We start from the raw sequence: 20978 nt of genomic DNA on the forward strand, positions 1-20978 counted from the left end.
ATGCCCCCTTCTCCAGGCTGTCTTGTTTGATCTTTTAAATGGAATGTAAAACCTTCCCCATCTAAACCCCTTCTAACATCTTGTCTGTATCTCATTAAAAATCACAGAGAGATGGTTTCTTATGCATGTATCGTATCTCCCACTCTAGTCTCTTCAATAGAAATTCATTCTGAGGCCAGGGTGTGTATCATTTGGACATCCCCCATAGTTCCTCGTGTAGCACGGGTACTTTATACAAATAGGAGGCTCTCAAACTCTTGCTAAAATGAATGAATGAAAATATTACCTTTGGTGAGCTTTCACATACGTTACTTCAGGACATGATTATTGCTATTTTACGAAATAAGAAAATGAAGAATCAGAAAAGTTAAGTGATTCAGAAAAGAGGACATGCTTTTTCACAGAAGCCGAGCTAAAAGGCCCACATGAAAGGATTCAGATTGAATCTGGCACTTTTTGGATAACTGCTTCTGTCTTTTATTGAATAACCCACTGAGAACATGAATTGGCACTTAAAAAAAATAAATTTGTCAATATGTATACCAAGAGCCATAAAGAAATTCATATAATCTGAACCAGTATATGTACTTTCAGAAATCCATCTTACGAAAATACCTAGAGATACAGACCTATATGCATAAAGATGACCACTGCACTGTTGCTCAAAATAATGATAAAATCAGTCAATTCCTGTTTCCCAGTTGAAAGAATGCAAATGTTTACTTTCTCTTCCCTCCTAAATCCCAAAGATGAGACAAAGCAGTAAAAGGGATAATAAATTAGTACCTGTGCTTAGGGTAGGGAGAGGGGAAAAAAGGAATAGACCAGAAATTTAAACACTTTTTAAAAGATGGAAAGTAGATGAGATTACACTGGTCTATGTACTATATTGTGGTTGCACTACAATGCAGCCGTACTGGCTCCCTACAGATGGCCCCTGGGAAGGGAGCTGGGTAAAAGGACACAGGGAAAGCTGCGTGCAGTAGTCAGTGCTGCTCCTTGATAAGGCCTGGAAAGGTGCCGTGCTGGGGATTAGAGCAGCATTGTCCAACAGAAATGTAATAAGAGTCACACATGTAATTCTAAAATTCCTGTTTACATTTAAAAAGTAACAGGTGAAATTAATTTAATTTAATTCATTTGTTTTAAAATCTTTATTTTTATTTAGAGAGAGGGGAAGGGAGGGAGAAGAAGAGGGAGAAAGCATTGATGTGAGAGAGAAACATTGATTGGTTGCCTTCCAACTTGCCCTGACCAGAGACCAAACCTACAACCCAGGCATGTGCCTTGACTGGGAATTAAACCGGCAGCCTTTCAGTTTGCAGGACAATGCCCAACCAACTGAGCCATACCAGCTAGTGCAGGTGAAATTAATTTTAATATATCCAAAATATTATCATTTCAACATATAATCAATATATAAATATTTTCTTTCTTTTTAAAAATCTGGTGTGTATTTTACATTTATAGCACATATTAACTAAGATGAAACAGATTCAAGTTTCATCAATAGCTCACATATGGCTAGTGGCTATTGTAATCGGTAGCACAGAATTAGAGGATGAGAGCAAGGTCAGGAAGAGAAGCAGAGAAGTCAAGGTGATTAATTGAAGGACTGTCTAACAAAACAGCAGGGCTAAACATTTTAGATATGCAAGGACTTAGTTTGACTTCTATGCATTCTTTTTGAAAAAACTACCAAGGATGCTTTACAGAAAAATTACAAGAAGTTTAAGAAAGATGACAACATGGGGTACAAGAAAGGAAGTTTAACTCAGGACTTCAGTGAAATAGTAGCAGGACTATACATTAGAACAGGAACTCTGTGGACTTAGAGAAGAATATGTCAAGATGAAAGCCATTTCCCTGCAATAAACATTATGAGTAAGAAGCTACATGAAGTCAGTCATAAGGTAAAAGTAGGTGCTTCTTTCTTGCATCAGGAAAAAAGACAATTACAAACTCCAGGGGGAAAAAAGCAAAGACAAGGTATAAATATGGAGCAAAGCATGTGTGGCAAGTGACAGAATTTAGAAAGAGAATTTCCTACCTGATCTCGATGTTTGGAACATTCTCCTTAATGTCACAGGTCTAGTATAATAGAATTTTATTTTTTTCCTCTGGGTCAAATTATGCAACTCAAGTATGCTGTGGATATTTATGTAATTATAATATTGCAAAGCCACCTTAGTTTTTTCTTTAGAATCAACCTACAGGTAAGACTTATTTTATAGATCTGAATGTAATGTTATTTAGCCATACAATACATACCTTAAGATAGAAAAGACTAATTTTCTCACCTTATTTGTTGAAGAGTCAAAATATTCTGTTTACAGCTGGGGGCGGGGCTGAACAGAATTTTAGGCATAACTGGCAAGCTGCATAAAACAAGTCTGACTGCGGAGTGTTAACGGTTTGACGATGCCCACTTCCTTCCCTGGGAACACTAAGGCTCCAGGGTTCCGTGGTACGAACTGCTTCAACGAGTGAGTCATGTCATAGCCTTTAAATTATACTCAAAGTTTATAATAAGCACTTTAAAATTTGTAATGTTAAGTGAAATAAACTACATCCAAAATGGTAGAGATGGTAGGAAGCCTGGGAAAATGAAATAAAATTTGAACTACATTCATGTATCAGAAGAGACTTAGGGGAAAGATTTAGATGAAATCACCAAACTTCCCGGGCAATCCTGAAGAGCTCTGGGAGTCTCGCTGAGCAGAGGGAAGTGGCACGAGGAACAGTCAAGTCTAGGGCCAGGCACTGGTACTGCCTCTGATCTGTTTCTGGAATCAATCCCTCTTCTCCAACACACACAGTTTGTACTCATTAAATATTCACAGATTCAGATTCGCAGGGCTCCTTGAATGATTCAGGACAGCGGAGGAACCATCACACTGGGCAGAGTAGTCAAGGGAGGCGTCTTGGAAGAGCTAAGCCCCGAACTGTTTCTCCAAGGGTATACAGGTTTGAACCTGGTGACTGGGGAGACCACAGAATCCTCAGTGGGCAAAGGGGAAGCAGAGGGCAGCCCCCTACCTCCAGACTGAAATGCAAAGGAGGTGCTTATGGAAAAGAAGAAAGTGAGGCCAGAGGTACTGAGACACTAACTGGTCCTCCTCCTGCCACTGATGGAGACTGACATTTGTCAGGGCTGTACTTCAGAAGATGGAGGTTTAACTCTCTCAAATGTGAAAGCTGGGTTTCCCTTTCCTCCCCATCAACCTATACTTGACCTTTTCTGTATTAGACAGATAGACTGTCTTTTCTCCTCCACCCCTTTCCCAACCCATGCTTCTGCCCATAAGATAAGCTTCTCACTAGCAAATAATCACATCACAGAGGAGTTTGCTTCAAGAGACCGAAGACAATCGACTTGGCAGCTGCAAGGAAAACAACAGGCAGGAGGACGCCTGCGTTTCACCCTCCATGGCTGGACTTTGAAATTAGACCGTGCGGTCTAATTAGGCTGAGAGAAAGTAGTATTTCTCTTTTGAAGGGCACCTGAAATAGGGCTCTGTAGTCAAAATTTCAAACCCCCCTATTTAGACTTTTCATAAGTATCCCACATCCTCACTCCTCAGAAAGAGGACAGAAGAGGGGAACAGGAAAAGATACTGGAAGCACACCATTTGCCACTGTATAGACATTCTATGACAAACCGTTACGGTACATGCAATCCCCATTTTACAGAAAGGAAAAGGAAGTTGAACCTCACAGGGAATGAGTGGTTTGCTGGCTATGTGAATACGGGAGCCGGGATTCAACCCTACGAACTTCTTACTCCAAAGCCCCGTGTTCTTCCCTCCACACTGCACTGCCTCACAAAAAGGAAGGAAGGGGATGGAGTGAATTTACCAAAGCTGCATTGTTGAAAAACAAGAATGGAGAGGTACAGCTGTTATCTTCACATTCCCTCCCACATTATTTTAAAAAGAAGCAATATAGTCCTGGCTAAGTAAAACTCAGAGACTCCTCAAAGATGACAAAAAGGAATAGCCTTAAAGAGATCTTTCCTTTAAAGGGAGTGGGGCACATTAAGTGTCAGAGGGCAGGGGACCACTCTGGCATTATTCTGTCATGGTTCAAAGGAAGTTTTAGGGAAAAGGCTATTTACGCAGTGTGACCACAGCATCTCAGAAAATCCAGAAGGGGTAGTAAGGAAGAGGGAGGGAGAGAAGGGAGGCTGACTCACTGTTTGTTTCCGAAAAATAAAAACTCAACCAAACACAGCAGGACTTAGCCATCCAGCCTGGTGCTCTAAGAATTAATGGTCTGCACAAACAGGCACTTAACTTCCTATTTCTGATGGACCAGCTGTAAAATGGAAGAAGAATTCAGAATAAGGCTCCTTGCCAAGAGAGCACCCAAAGAGTTGTACTGGTAGCTTCTGAGATACAGACCTAAGCAAACGGACTGACACGGAACCCCTGGCCCTCGCTCTCAGCATCCCTGTGGTTAATATCATGAGGCGGGGTTTGATATATGAATGTCCTCAGAATGGTGGTGCCATCTCATATTTTTATATCCTCCTCACAGGTTACAGCTGGACGTTTTTAACATAGATCCTAATTCAGTGTTGAAGACACAGTGCTGGCATAATGGGGTGGGGAAAACAGGGGCTTTTGCTCCTATTATGGGGAATCATGGGCTCAAATCCTGGTTATATGACTTGAGCAAGTGATTTAATCTTTCTGAGATTTGTTTTCCTCACTATTAAAATGGCAATAATTACATATCTTGGAACATTTATTTATTAAGAATTAGATAAATTTCCTAAACAGACACTCAAATAATTTCTATATTAGCCCTTCCTTCACAACATATGTAAATGTAACTTGAAATGGACAATGGATCCAAGTATAAAAGCTAAAACTAAAAGCTCACAGAATATATTAGAAAAATCTTTGGGACCCTGACACAAGTAAACAAAATGCATAAATCATAAAAGAAAAATGAAAAAAAGTGTTTGCCCCTCAAATGGCCCCATTAAGAAAACAAAAACACAAGCCAGACTGGAAGAAAATATTCACGTTTTCTCAAAAGGAAAAAAACCTTCATGTAGTTCTATCTTACAAGGAACTAGTATCCACACCTAGTAAAGAACTCTAACAACTTAGTAACAGGAAGATAAACTACACAATTTTTAAGGTGCACAAAAGATCTGAACAGAGACTACACAAGAGATATACAAAAGGCCATGAAAAGATGTTCAACATCTTTAGACATCAAGGAAACACAAATTAAAACCACGATGAGACACCATTACCTGCAAAACCATTAAAATGACTCAGACTGAAAAGACTATTGTAGTAAGTATCGGTGAGGATGGGGAGCAGCTGAACACTGCATCCACTGCTGGTGGGGATGTGAAAGGGTACAGCCAGTTTGGAAAGCAGTGTGGCAGTTTCTTAAACAGTTTAACAAACCACCACCAGATGACACAGCCATTCAGCTGCTGGATGTTCACCCAGGAGAAATGAAAACCTAGTCCCATACAAAGACATGCAAATGAATGTTCAAATCAGCTTCATTTACAATAGCCAGAACCTGGAAACAACCCAAAGGTCCATCAACAGATGGTATATCCTTACAATGATCAAAAGGACAGATGCATCATGGGCACCTTTAAAAACCAGTATGCTGAGTGAAAGAAGCAAAAAAAAAATATATGTGCTGTATGATTCTATTGATATAAAGTACAAATTAATTTATAGTGACAACAGTTGAGTGCTTGACTGGGACTAAGGGCAAAGGAGAAGTGACAGACCGCAAAGGGACAAGAGGAGTCCTTTGGGGCTGATACAAATGTTCTGCCTGCTTCACAAGTACAGACAACTGTCAAACTCACTGAATTTAAAAAGGTTCAGCTTACTGCGTGTACATTTTCCTTAAAGTAGACAAGGAGAATAATCACACCCCTGCCACTACAATCAAGTTCAAAAGTCTCTATGCCTCACCTCAGGGTCAAAGGGAAAAGAGGAAGCTGTGTTTTAAGTGGCCAGGAAAGGCGTGCTATTGCAAAAGCTTTTGAATTTATAGGGTGTCAATCAGGTGTTTGGCAATGCATCTGGTGTTTTACACATGTTATCATTATTTAATTCTAACAAATTTAATGAGGTAGGCACTATTATCTCTATCACAGAAGAGGAAACGGGCTCAGAAAACTTAAGGAACTCATCCAAAGCTACCAGATGGTAAATGGTTGACTGGGATTCTATGATAGATCTGGAATCAAACCAGGTAAGCCTGACCTCAGAGACAATGCTATTACTTCCTACTGGGCTTGGGGCATCCTGAGAAAAGCAAAGTCCTGAGAGCCAACTGACAGGAAGACTTCCTGGAGATTTCCTTCATCAGGACCCAGAGGTCCTCTCAAGCAGGAGAGTTGCAGCCTTCCTTCCAGAAGGAGCCTGGAGGGTTGGGGGTGGTACACGCCTCTGCTTGTGAGGCTGCGGAGGATCCTCTCACTCGACCCCAGCATCTGTGGGTATTTTGTTAACTCCTAGCTTTTCCATACTTGCTCACCCACTGGTTTCCCAGAGAAAAAGATGCCAAAATATCTTGGCTGAAGAGGCAAATGGGTCACAGATGACAGAGGTAAAAACAATAACAACAACAACAGCAACAACAACAAAAAAACCCACCAAAAGACAAAACACCCAAGAAGTTTTTGTAATTTGCTTCTTTTTAAAAGCAAAAACAAATTGCACACTTGTTCCTTTTTCTGGGTTTTTTCCTTATTCTCTTTGAGTTGTCTGTCTTGTGAAACATTCTGTTGTATACATTTTCACTCATCACAGTGGAAAAAGTAAGGCAAATGGGTCATTCTGAACGTCTAAATAAATTTATAGTCTTCCTGTTTCAGACCAGCTGTAGCCCATCTCCCCTGAAGCCAGACCAACAGATCAAGGAGAAAGAAGGTGGCTTGAGCTGCAGAAAGTGGGCCGCTGGGAGAGACCATGGGAAACTTGGATCTGGAGGGGTAGTTCAGGATAGGGCTGATCCTGTGCACAAAGAATAGAGCGACCTGGGTCTGGGATTAACTTGTCTAATCATCTGTGAGGCCTTGGCAAGCCGCCTTTCCTATCTGAGCCTCAGAAGATTGCACTGATCATGTTTTTCAACTTTTAACAAAGGTCCTCCATTTATAACCAAAAATAATGTCCCCCCTAAACCCTCAAGATACTCGTGCACTTCCTTTTTGAGAACTGCTCAGCAGCCTGTTTATTCTCCAGCAGCCAAGCTTTACTTTCTGAAATCTGTACTACAAAACAGGCAGCTTTCCATTGTATCAGCATAAACAATAGTACCGAACAAAAACTTTTAAACAGCATATACAAATATGCTGAAATTCTGTCAAAATCCTGGGTGTGTGTTACTGAGGGTCAGGGATTAATCACACTAATGCATGAAGTAGTGTTTTTGCCTGTTCCTCACATCCATTACAGATTCAGCTTAAACTGCAATTGTACTGTGGCGTTCCTCTGCCCCGTTCCTCTTCACACATGGTGAGAATTCACCACAGGGACATGTGCTATTGTGCTTGTTTAACTAGAGTCTCCTCCCCCAAACTATGCTCTGCCAACTTGTTTCTGGTATGCATCTTTGGAAAATAAAAATTCCCTAGACGTTTGGGACAAGGGTGTGAGGGGAAGGCACACAACCCAGCAGGGGAACCGAAACATTCCCTTGTGTGTCCACTTCTGTCCTGAGCGGATGGGGGAGGGAAGATGCGGAAGAAACTTTTAGAGCAAACAGACTTGCAGGACTTTTGCTGCAAACAATTGGGTGCTGTATCCATCTGCTAACTGAGGCAAGTGTCAGCTCAAGGCCATGGAACAAGAGGCTCAGAGTTCTAGCTCCTGAACGGGAAAGTGCTATGCTTCTGTTTCATGCGTTACAGCCCAGTACCTGTATTCTGGTTTCCAGACCTTGAGCTCAATGCCAGTGTCAGAAGGCACCTTTGATATTTAGCCAGCGCCGCCCCCCACCATTCTTTTAAATAAGAGGTAGAACCCTTTATTTCCACATAAAATTTTTGTCCATAATATACAAAAACAAAGAAAAGCAGAATTGCTCTGGGGGACAGGAGGGCTCTGCCAGCTCAGCTGCCACCATCCCTTTCACCAGGCATCTCTCTGGTTTCCCAGGGCTGCAAGGAGCACTGTTAGGTCTAGTGATGTGTGTTGATTTGTGTGTGATTTGTAGGTCTATTGATTTGTGGAGTTCACAGATAAAAACATAGATGCCCAGGCCCTTAATTTGATTCTGTGGGTGGCGTGGGTACTCTCAGCCTTTTTCTTACATCATCTCTTTCAGTGATCTCATTACTGCCCGTGCTTCCCTTACTATTTCTACACAGAAGACTCAAATTGTACATCTGTAGACATGATCTCTCTACTGAAGCAAAGCAGAGTACCTGAAGTATACTGATGGGAGGAGATAAGCAGGAACCCAGGCAAGCAGACAGGAAGCAGGGAGTCTGGCAGCAGAATCCAAGTGCTTGATTTTAACATTCAGGATTACAGTTCTAGTTCTAAGAGGACTAGTGAGAGAAAAGGAATAACGTGAATCCCTAAAGAGCCAAAGTACAGCATAGGGACTTGGCCATAGAAACCAGGAATGAGCCCCATTTTAGAACTGGGGCCAAAGTTAGAAGGGAAACTAGCTTTCCGGTGTCTTGATGCTGGTTCCAGAAACCTGGACCAGGCTCCTAAATTCCATCCCACCTCAGCCCCATTATGAGCAGAACTGTTTCACAGACCTTCCAGAAGGTACAAGAAAGCAAAGCCAAGCAAATCTTCACAGCTGAGCTTGTCCAGGCCCTACTTGTCTAGCATGTGATGATTCAAATAGATGCAGGCCAGATGTCCCTAACATTTTTTAGGTTACTCACTGAGATAGACAAAAACCCTATCGACCTGAGAGCGATTTCTCCCCTTATCCCTGTTATAGAACTAATATTTTGTTCGGAGAACTGATAGAGGCCCCATGGTCTCAGGGGTTGAATCACAATTGGTCTAAAGCAATTGATTATGCAAATCCCATTCCCCTCTGTCAGGACTGGTCCAGAGGTGGGCATGTGCAGAGTTCTGACCAAAAACCACATAAGGGGTTTTCTGGAGAGGCAGAGTGCCTGAGTTTCTTAGTGAGGTGCTCGGGCCTCTGATAGAACCCTGAAACTGTCTGCCTCTTTTTTTGCCAAATGAACAGCAATGTCCTTGTGATTTAAGTCACTCTTAGTCAGATTTTCCTGTAACTGCAGCTAAAAGGTCTCCTGACTGATCTGCTGACACACTTGAGAATCACATTAAAACTACAGGCCCTATATCCTGTAAGCTTTATTATATGGATATGTACAATATTTGGCCTTCAATTTAAGTAGGTCAAGAACCCTTACTCTAGACTAGTAGTCCTGAAGGTGCTCCCTAGGCTTTCAGGAGCAGCAGAAGCACCTGGAAACTTGTTATAAGTGTAATTTCTCCAGCCTACCCCACCCCAGACTTACTGAATCAGAAACTCTTACAATGGAGTTTCATAATTTTCATTTGACCAAGTCCCCCAGGTGATCTGATTCATGCTAAAGTGTGAGGGCCAATGCTTTGAGCCCAGCATCATTCAATTTCTGTGATGGCAGAAATATTTATATCTGCCGCTGGGCAGCATGGCGGCCACCAGCCACACGTGTCTTATTGAGCGCTTGTAATGCGGCTGGTGCAACTGAGAAACAGAATTCTTAATTTTGCTTAGTTTTACTTTGTTTAAATTTAGACAGGCACCCATGATTAGCTGCTATTGTACCAGACAATGCAGCTCTTGATAAACATAAGGGATTTTATATTATCAAATGACTCCTAGGACTAAGTAATACAATAAGCTTCCATGATACAGTACAATAAGTGGTTCTCAAACCAGTATGCATCAGAATCACGAAGGGGGAAATACAAACAAAAAGAACCACTGGAGGACTGGGTAAAATATAGACTGTAGCTCCCACCTTCAGAATTTATGATTCAGTAGGTCTGGCTTGGGCCTGAGCAGCTGCACTTCTTATAGGCCCGTATGTGATGCTGACAATGCTGATCCAGGGATTAGCACTCAGAGCCACTGAAGTCAGCAACGCTTGGTGTGCCTTCCTGTAACCTGTGTCAAAGCCACGTGTCTAGGATTCTAAGCAATGTTTTCTTTTGTGTTCATCAAATTAGCAAACAGGTAAAGTTCTCTGATGGCAGGAGCTGACATCTGCTGATTCTGCATGCCCCACAGCACCTGAGTCTAGCAGGTGCTTGATATTACAAAAAGAATAATGGCTATCCAACAAAGAAGAAAACTTTTGGAAGGGTCTTCCATGATCCAGAGACCACGATTACCTCCTCATAATCACCAGGTGGCAGGCTGTATATTTTGGAAGAGGTTGATTTGCCCAAGGCATTAGGTCCTATTCCTTATTTTTCTTTATTTAAATATTGTCTCATAAATTATTTATGTCTAAGCATATTTGCAGAATAATGTGTGTGTTTGTGTGTGTATTTATGTATATATTAGTACAGTAATGCTAAAAACTAATTTTTTTCAATTTTCAAGAGTCAAAAAGACTTTTGACCCTATAATGGTGGTATGAACCAGGCAACAGGACTGGTAGTCTGGACAGGGGGTCATGCCTTCTCAAATAACACCACAAAGGAAACCACCTATGCCAAAGACCAGGCCTGGAGAGCAATGCAGCTTTGAAGCATTAATGGGGAAGGCAAAAATCAAGGACAAACACACAAGGGACTTTTCTGAAGGTCAAAAAAGCAGCAATAAATACCATGCCCAGAAAAGCTTTTAAATCTGACCTTTCCTCTGCTGGAGCCATTCACCTTCCAGCATCTTCAATCTAATAGACTGGAGTGGGCTGAAATGGCTCTTAGGAGAGAACTGGGGCTAGTCTTTTCCTTAATGCTGCCTCTCCAGCACTACTCCAGCAGCAGCAGCATTACTGGTAATTACATCATTATACGGTAATGGAACACCTGCGGTGCAAGTGGAACAGCCCAGCAGCTCCCAGTTGAGGAGAGGAGAAACTGCTCCCACTTCACTGGTCGACTTCCATTAACCCTTAAGGTTCTGGCTTATTCTCAAAGGCAAACCACCCTCAGGACATTTCACAATCTCAAAACACAGACCATGCAGGTAGAGCTTAGTTGAAGACCAGGAGCAAAGCGATGCATTAGTAGGATGGAAATCCTCCACTCTAATAAGAATTAGGAGACCTAGGCACAGCTCTGGTTTTGTTATGAATACCTTGTATGACCTTGGAGAAATCACTTGTATCTTTTAGGTTTCAGTTTCCTCATCTATCAAGAATAGCAGAGCTCGCAGGTGGAGGTTCCCAAAATGTTCCTGTAGGCAAACTGGGTTTGGATGAGTGATCATAAGAGTTTCCAAAGCTCTAACATTCTGTTATTTAAAAAGACTCCATGAGTAGGGGAGACAGGAGTGGAATAAAATATGGATGGCCAACTCCATTTGATCTTCAAGCAGTTAACTAGATGAGGGTTTCTGCCTCTACTCTGACCCATGAATCGGTGTCCAATCATCTTCATCAACACCCATAGCAACTTTCCAAAAGACCAAGCTAGGGACTCATTACTGGGTCACAAAAAGAGGTCACAGTGGGAGAGAAGCGAGGCCACCGACGATCTGGCTGTCAGACTCCTTCTCTGTCCCTGAATCAGTCACTTAACTGTTGCCAACTCATCTTTCAGACACAGTGGTGGTGGTGGGCAAGGGGTTGGAATTAGACCCTTCCAGCTCAAGCGGTCTACAATTTTGATGTCTCTGTACAAGATTCAGATGCTACTACTGAATACTGGGGCATGCGCGGTGGGTGGAGGTTGGCACAAGCAACATACTAAGAGTGCCAAATCCTGCAAGACAGAGATGAATTTTCTTATGATAGTCTAAAGGTTTTCTCATAGGTAAAGAAATAATTACCCAACAGACTTCAAGAAAATAATGAAAACATATAAAAGTGTGTATTAATTACTGCATACCTCAGAATCTTCCCTTTCTAGAGCCCCGAAAGGAAGAAGGTAAAAATGTGTTCTCTGCCGTTGTCTTCTGGTATGAGGTTTTGGTTTCCAAGGTGGTTTAGGTGCTTGGAATGATCAACCCAAAGAAAACAATTAAAAAGCTAAATAAATTATTTCTAAAAATTAATTTTTTAAATGCACCATGCATAAGTGTCAAGAAAGTAAGATATCTGCAGACAGCAAAAGTTAAATAAAATGAAAAATCAGGCAGACACAACTCATATGTTCACCAACAATGGAAGGGTAAACAAAATGTGGTTTATATATACAAGAAAAGATTATTTAGCCTTAAATAGGGAAGTTCTGACACATTCTACAACATGGATGAACTTTGAAAACATTATATGAAGTGAAATAAGCCAGGCATAAAATAGTAATTCTCTACAATTCCACTTTTATGAGGTATTTAGAGTTGTCAAAATCACAGAGACCTACAGTAGAGTGGTGGTCGCCAGGGTCAGGGGTAGAGACATTGGGAACTACAGTTTAGTAGGTACAGATTTTCGGTTTGTAAAGATGAAAATGTTCTGCAGATGGATGGTGGTGACGGTTATACAGAATGTAAATGTACCTAAAGCACACTAAATTGTATACTTAAAGATGGTTTAAATGGTAAATTTTATGTTATAAATATTTTCACCACAATGAAAAAAAGTTGCTATTGATGTTGACAAAGATGAGTTTTTGGCCTGTGGCTGTGTAACAAACACTAGTGACCAACACAATACTGGTTGGGATGTGGGCAGCAGACGATAAAGCCTAGGGCCCTGCCTAGATGGACAGTCTTACATGAAAACCCTTTATATGCTGGGGATATCAAGGTACCACACCCTCAGTGAAGATGAATCATAAATCTTCAGTGGTGAATGGGGCCACGAAGAAAATATCCTGTCTTACCTGAAACTAATACAAAATAATACTGAATGTAAACTTTAATTGAAAAATAAAAAAGAAAATGTCCTAGCTTAACCTGTAGAAAAGAAGAAATGTCTTTCCTAAGAATCCATAACCAAAAGATGACTCTAAGGCAGGTTTTTGACCAAATATGTGCATCCTCAAGGGAAGATCTAAAAGTAGTCCAATGGGGAATATTTTCAGGGTCTTGGCAGAAGCAACCCCTCATCCTTTTTGGCAAAATAAAAATTTAACTCAGGTCTCAAATAATTTCCACAGATAAAGTTCTAAGGAACATTTGGTCATAAAACAAAACAAAATAAAACACACATACACCCTGAAATAAGCCACATGAGTGACAGCCAGAAAAAAACAGACAGCAAAACCAGGTCCTCAGAGACATCAGATAGTGGAATTAGAGACAAACTACAAAATGTCTATCATTATTATATTTTAAGATGTAAAAGATAGGTTTGAAAAAATTAATAAGGAACAAGAGAGTATAAAATAAAAACCAAGTGTATTTAAAAACAAACAAAACAGAAATAAAAAATATAATTGAAACGTAAAAGCCAATGGTCAGGTTAAACAGCATTTTACATAAAGTTAAAGAAATAATTAGTGAACTAGAAGAGCGATCCAAAGAAATTCCATAGAATGTGGCCAAGAAATAAACATATGAAAAATATGAGCATTTAAGAGGGAAGGATGATAAAGGAAGAGGATCTAACACATATCTAATCTTTTAATTGAAGTTTAAGAATGAGATTAGAGCCCTGGCTGGTGTGGCTCAGTGGACTAAGTGCTGGTGTTCGATCTCGCCCGATTCCCAGTCAGGTCACACAGCTGGGTTGTGGGCCAGGTCCCCAGTTAGGGGTGTGCAACAGGCAACTGATCGATGGTATCTCTTACACATAGATGTTTCTCTCCCTCTCTTTCTACCTCACTTCCCCTCTCTCTAAAAATAAATAAATAAAATCTTTAAAAAAATGACAATTGAAAAAAAAAAGAATGAGATTAGAGAGGTTGGAAAAAGTTATTATTCAAACAGCTAATGGTTAAGAGTTTTTTCGATTTCTGATGGAATACCATACCACAGATTCAGGAAGCTCAACAAATGTCAAGCAACATAAGTAGAAATAACATGAAATATTTTAATGAAACTTAAGAACACCAAAGACAAAAAAATATTAAAAGAAAAGCAGAAAAATCACCTACAAAGGAGTAATAGCAATTAGACCATCATGCAATGTAGACTTCTCAACAGCAACAGTGAGATCTAAAAGACCGTAGAATAATATTTTCAATGTGCTAAGAAAAAATAACTGTCAAGGCAATAAGGAGACAAGTCACAGACTGGGAAAGAAATATTTGCAAAACACACATCTATCTGATAAAGGACTGCTATCTAAAATACACAAACTCTTAAAGCTCAACAATAAGAACCTGATTAAAAAATGAACCAAAGGCTTCAACAGATACCTCACCAAAGAATTATACAGAAAGCAAATAAGCATATGAAAAGATACTCTTCATCATACGCCCTAAGGGAAAAGCAAATTAAGCCGAGATACGATTACACCCACTACACGTGGCCAAAGTCCAGAACACTGATAACGCCAAATGCTAGTGAGGATGTGATGCCAGCAGGAACTCTCAGTCACTGTTGGTGATGATATAAAATGATACAGCTAGTTTAAAAAACAATTTAGTGGTTCCTTACAAAACTAAACACACTCTTAGTATATGATCCAGCAATTGCACTCCTTGGAATTTACCTAAAGGAGTTGAAAACTTACACCCACATAAAAACTTACACACTGATATTTATAGCAGCTTTACTTAAAATGGGCAAAACTTGGAAGCAACCAAGATATCCTTTGGTAGGTGAATAGATAAACTGTAGATATATATCTAGATTTATCAAATCTATATGTGTCTACCTTAAACTTACTCAGTATGGTGTAACAAATATAACTCATCTTTAAAAATAAAATAAAATGCAGTTTCAAGATATGAAAAGAGATGGAGGGATGTTGAATGCATATTACTTAGTGAAAGATTCAGCCAATATGAAAAGGCTACATCCTGTATTAATTCCAACTATTTGCCATCCTGGAAAAGACAAAACTATGAAGACAGTAAAAAGATGAATGGTTGCCACAGTCTGGGGAGCAGGGAAAAGCTATAAATGAGCAGAGCATGGAGGATTTTTGAGACAGTGAAAACACTCTGTATGATACCATAATGATAGATACATGTCATTATATTGCAATAAATTTTGTTCAAACCCATAGAATGTACAACACCAAGAGTGAAGCATCATGTAAACTACAGACTTTGGGTGATTATATGTCAATGCAGACTCACCAATTTTAGCAAATGTACCACTCTGGTAGGGGATGTTGATAAAAGGGTAGCTATTCATGTGTGTGGCAGAGATTGTATGAGAAACCTCTGTATCTTTCCCTCAAATTTGCTGTGACCCTGAAACTGCTCTAAAAAAATAAAATCTTAAACATATTAACTGTCAGTACAGAAGTCTATAGCTAATGAAACTTTTTCAACAATAAAAGCAAAATAAAGCTTTTCATGAAAAAATAGAGATTGCCACAGTCAGAACCTTACTCAAGGCAATTCTAGAGGATGTACTTTAGAAAGAAGAAAAATGATACCAGATGGACAGTCTGACATAAAAGAAAACAACGATAAGCAAAAATTTTGATATATATGTGGGAAATCTGAGCACTGACAGTGTAATACAAAAATACCACTTAAAATTTGTGTGGTTAGAAATAAACAACATAAAGCTAAAATATTGGGCAACAAAAACATAAGTCAGGAGGAATAATCAGAGATTAAGCATTCTATGATTCTTATATAGAATTCAGAAAAAGGATGTAGTGTGTTGAATGGTGGCTTGCCCAAAAACAAATGTCCACATTTGAATCCCTGGAACCTATGAATATTTCTTATATGCCAAAAGATATGATTAAGGATTCTGAGAGGAGGCACTTATCTTGGATAATCCAGGTGGGCTCTAAATTCAATCACATGCATCTTTTTGAAGGAGAGAAGGAGAAGAGACACAGAAGAGGAGGAGGCAATGTGACCAGGGAGGCAGAGACGGGAATAATACAGCCGCCAGCCAGGGAACACCTGGAGCCATCAGAAGCAGAGAGAGGCAAGGAAAATATTTTCCCCTGGAGTCTTCAGAAGGAGCATGGCCTTATGACAGTTTGATTTGGGCTTCTGGCCTCTAGACTGTGAGAGGATAAAGTTCTGTTGTCTTAAACCAAAAAATTTATAATAATTTTATACAGTAATCAGAGAAAACTAATACAGAAGGTAAAGATATTATTTTAGGTCAAATTAAAATATATGTGCTAATAGCTCCATTCTCCCTAAGTAGATTTAAAAATTTAACATGAACTCAGTAAAAAGCAACATTTTAAAAATAGCTAATTATAAGATTCATACAGAAAAAATAAGAATAGCAACAAGGGAAGACTTAGGTAACCGTGTGATAGAAATGTATTATAAAGCCTCATTAATGAACACAAAGTGTGTTGCCAAATGTACAGACAGACCAACCATGGAAATTTAATGTATTGTAAGTCCACAAATGGGTATTCATGCATAAAATGCTTAGCATGTGATAGTAGCGGCATCTCAAATTGTGGGGAGAAGATCTGAGATGGCATCTGACATTTAAATGACATTGTGACAAAGCTGCATCTGTGTCTCTAAGCATAGGCCATGATAAATTCCAAAGGTATCAGATATTTAAATGTAATTTAAGATGAAATCATAAAAGTAGTAGAATAAAATGTACATTGCTTTTATAATTTCTGTGTGGGGAAGTCTTTCTATTACATGATGTCTAAGAACCATAAGAAAGAAAATATCATTACAGTAACTAGAAAAAAAGCTACAAATCTTGCACAGTAACACACAAAAAGCACACAACATGCAACATGCAAATGCAAATACACACTTACACACACACTCACACACCTACCTACCTACAGAAAAAGCAGGAGAATAATAACCTGCATTAGAAGTCATAAATGTTATGTTAAAGGTTGCAATTCCTATTATAAAAGGCTAATCTCTTAAGCAAAGAGCTCCTAAAAATCAGTAAGACCAATGAACCCACAGAAAATGAGCAAAACATATGAACAGACTGTTCACAGAAAAAGAAATACAAATGATTTTTTAAACATGTGAAAAGATGATCAATATTGACTTGCAAAAGAAATACAAATTAAAACTGCAATGAAATACTATTTTCCACTAAGTAGACTGGAAAATCCAGAAGTTTGGTAACTGTGTTCGCAAAACTGGGAAAACGGGTGCTCTCATACACGCTGGTGGGAATACACAGTGATAAACTCTGTGAAAGGCAATGTGGCAAAATTACATACACCAAAATTATAATCACATAGATACTTCTACCAAGCAATTCCTTTTTAGAGATTTATCCTAGAGACAAACTAATGCATGTGCACAATGACATATGTACATTTTGTGGATCCATTTAAAAGAGTAAGATTGAGAACAGTGTAAATGTCCATCAATAAAGGCATTTAGTTATAGTTCTATCACTTGATGGACTATCATAAATTACTGTTAAAAAAAGGAGTGGGGAATGAAACTCCTCATGTATCATAAGGAAAGAGGATCAACATATACTATTAAGTGAAAAAAAGCTAAATATGAAGTGCTTTATGCTATGATTTGTATAAAATAATTAAACAAAATATGCATTTGTGTCTACATTTATAATCTGTGGTGGACTTACAAGCTAATATATATTACAGACATAGATGTGTTGGGGGACTAGCACTGAGCAGCTGGGAGCAGAAGGATGGAAAGGACCCATAACTTTACAGTCAATTAATGTTTGACAGAGGAAGCAAGGACATAAAATGGGCTAAAGATGGTTTATTCATAAATGGTGTTGGGAAAATTGGACAGATATGTATGGAAAAATTAACCTTCTTCTACCACACACAAAAATACATTAAAAATTGATTAAAGACTTACATATTGCATGTGGAACCATAAAAATCCTAGAAGAAAACATAGTCAGTAAAATCTCAGACACTGCTCATAACAATATTTTTACTGATATATCTCCTAAGTCAAGGGAAACAAAAGAAAAAATAAATAAATGGGACTTTATGAAACTAAAAAGCTTTTGCACAGCAAAGGAAACCATCAACAAAATAAAAAGACAACCCATGGAATGGGAGAACATATTTGCCAATATATCTGATAAGGGGTTAATATCCAAAATTTATAAAGGACTTACAAAAGTCAACACCAAAAAACCCAACAATCCAATTAAAAAATGAAGGTCCCAAAGGACCTGAATAGATATTTCTCCAAAGAGGACACACAGATGGACAATAGACATATGAAAAGTTGCACAACGTCACTAATCATCAGAGGAATGTAAATTAAAACAAGATATCATCTCACACCTGTCACAATGGCCATCATCAACAAACAAGTGCTGGTGAGGATGTGGAGAAAGGGGAACCCTTTTGCCCTGTTGGTGAGAATGCAGATTGGTGCGGTTATTGTGGAAAGCAGTATGGAGATACTTAAAAAAATAAAAAATGGATCTGCCTTTTGACCCAGCAATCCCCCTTCTGGGAATTTATCTAAAGAAACCCAAAACACCAATTCAAAAGAACATAAGCACCTTTATGTTCATTGCAGTGTTACTTATAATCACCAAGATATGGAAGCAGCCCAAGTGTCTGTCAATAAATGAGTGGATGAAACAACTATGGGATATTTACACAGTGGTATACTACCTAGCCATAAAAAAGGAAACATTTTACCCTTTGCGACAGCATGGATGGACCTGGGGAACATTATGCTAAGTAAAATAAGCCAGTCAGAGAAAGACAAAGACCACGATTTCACTCATATGTGGAATCTAATAAACAAACTGAACTAACAAGTAAAATAGAGACAGCTATTGAGGTGGGCAGTTTTGTGGGCGGAGGGATCAAGCAAAAAGGTAAAAGGACTCATGGACAATAGTGTGGTGACTGCTGGGGGAAGAGGGGCATAAGGGGGCTAAATGGCAATGGAGAAAAAATACAATAAAATGGAAAAATAATGATAATAAAGATATAATTTTAAATCACTAACAAAAATATATCTTTTTCAACTATTTGATATTAAACACATGTGAATATCTTATCTATTACATTAAAATTTTGAATAAATATGCATAATAGGATATCTCAGATAACTTCTAATAAAGTAAACAAAGCATAACTTCCAAATTAGTAGAGGAGTAAAAATAAAGTGAGAAAAATAAAAATAAAATACTTGATCCAAAGGATAAAAACACACAGAAGGTACAACACTAGATGGCTGAAATAAATAAGAGTATTTCCATAATTACAATAAATGTAAATCAATTAAATTCACCAGTCAAAAGACAAAGAATTTCTCACCATATTAACCACACACAATAAACATGAATGATTTAAACCTCAGTTAAAAGACAAAGACTGTCAAATTAAACAAAAACACAATCCAGCTACATACTGTTTTTAAAAGATACACCTAAAATATAAAAGCACAGGTAGGTTAAGAAATTATACAAGGCATATATACAACTCAAAAGAATGCTGCTGTAGCCACATCAGTATCAAGCAAAGAGCTATTAAGACAAAAAAGTGTCACTTTACAAAGACATGAGATTCAAAGGTCTAGGAAGATATATCATTCTAAAATATAGCCTCAAAATATATAAGACAAGACTTGCAATAACTGAAAGTAGAACCTGACAAGTCCACTATCATAATGGAGATTTTAAACAACCTTTTAGTAATGGATATAATAAGGGTAAGACTCCTTGTCCTCAAATTAACCTGCTTTGGAACTGCTGGTCACCAATCAGAATCAAGGTTTTTCATTTATTTGCTGAGAAAGTAAGTCAGGACAAAGAGACATGCTTCCTGATGTCTGGTTTTGATGACCAATATTCAAAGACAGAAACGAGAATTTACACATCATCTGCATAGCAACCTTACAGCTAGACATTAACACTCAGGGCTTTGTCAGTAATTCTGTGTGCTGATGCTTCAATTTCTTAATCGCTAAGTTCCTCAAGGAAAAATATTACTCTTTTACACTTATTTGCACCAATCCCAGCATGTACCACATGCCTGGTATATAATAAGTACTCAATCAGTGTTTTACTGAAACATCTATTACACACTCCTTTAAAAAAATTTATTCCAATATTTACGAAGCACCTACTATGTACCAGGTACTATGTTAAGTACTGGGAACATATAGATGAATAAAACAGTCTGTTCTCCAGTAGAAGAGAACAAGAAATACACTTTTTAAAAAAGCTATAATCAAGCCCTGGCTGGCGTAGCTCAGTGGATTGAGCACGGGCTGTGAACCAAAGTGTCGCAGGTTCGATTCCCAGTCAGGGTACATGCCTGGGTTGCAGGCCATGACCCTCAGCAACCGCACATTGATGTTTCTCTCTCTCTCTCTCTCCCTCCCTCCCTCCCTTCCCTCTCTAAAAATAAATAAATAAAATCTTAAAAAAAAAAGCTATAATCAGAGGTTTGCATGGTGAGGTAGGTGTAAGAGCCCAGAGAAAGTACGTGGAGTTCTGAGAGAAAGGTCTCAAACATTTAACACATGTTTATGAGTACCCACTGTACTCCACAATGAGGAGGTGCTACAGAAGGGACCTTTGAGTTAAGTCTTACTAAGTAGTTGTGAGGGTGAGGTCAGGCAAAGGGTATCCAAGGCAATGAGAAAGAAGAAAAACATGAAGCTCAGGAAAAATGTGATTTGCTGAAAGTCAAATGGCTTTGGTAAAGACTAGAATGGACATTCCTAGTTCCTTTTCTACATTGCTTCTTCTAAAAATATGTTTTTATTTATTAACTTTTTGAGAGGGAGGGAGAGAGGGAGGGAGAGAGTGGGAGAGGAGAGGAGAGAGACACA

At 38.9% G+C, this 20978-nt stretch overlaps 1 protein-coding gene across 2 annotated transcripts in view; it reads right to left on the reverse strand.

Moving 5' to 3' along the window:
- The window catches only part of GAB2 (GRB2 associated binding protein 2), a 177127-nt gene that overhangs the window by 105087 nt on the left and 51062 nt on the right, over positions 1–20978 (reverse strand). The window lies entirely within an intron of this gene.

Source organism: Phyllostomus hastatus, unplaced genomic scaffold (assembly GCF_019186645.2).
Source record: "Phyllostomus hastatus isolate PE091 unplaced genomic scaffold, TTU_PhHast_1.1 phas_scaffold_317, whole genome shotgun sequence".
NCBI lineage: Eukaryota > Metazoa > Chordata > Mammalia > Chiroptera > Phyllostomidae > Phyllostomus > Phyllostomus hastatus.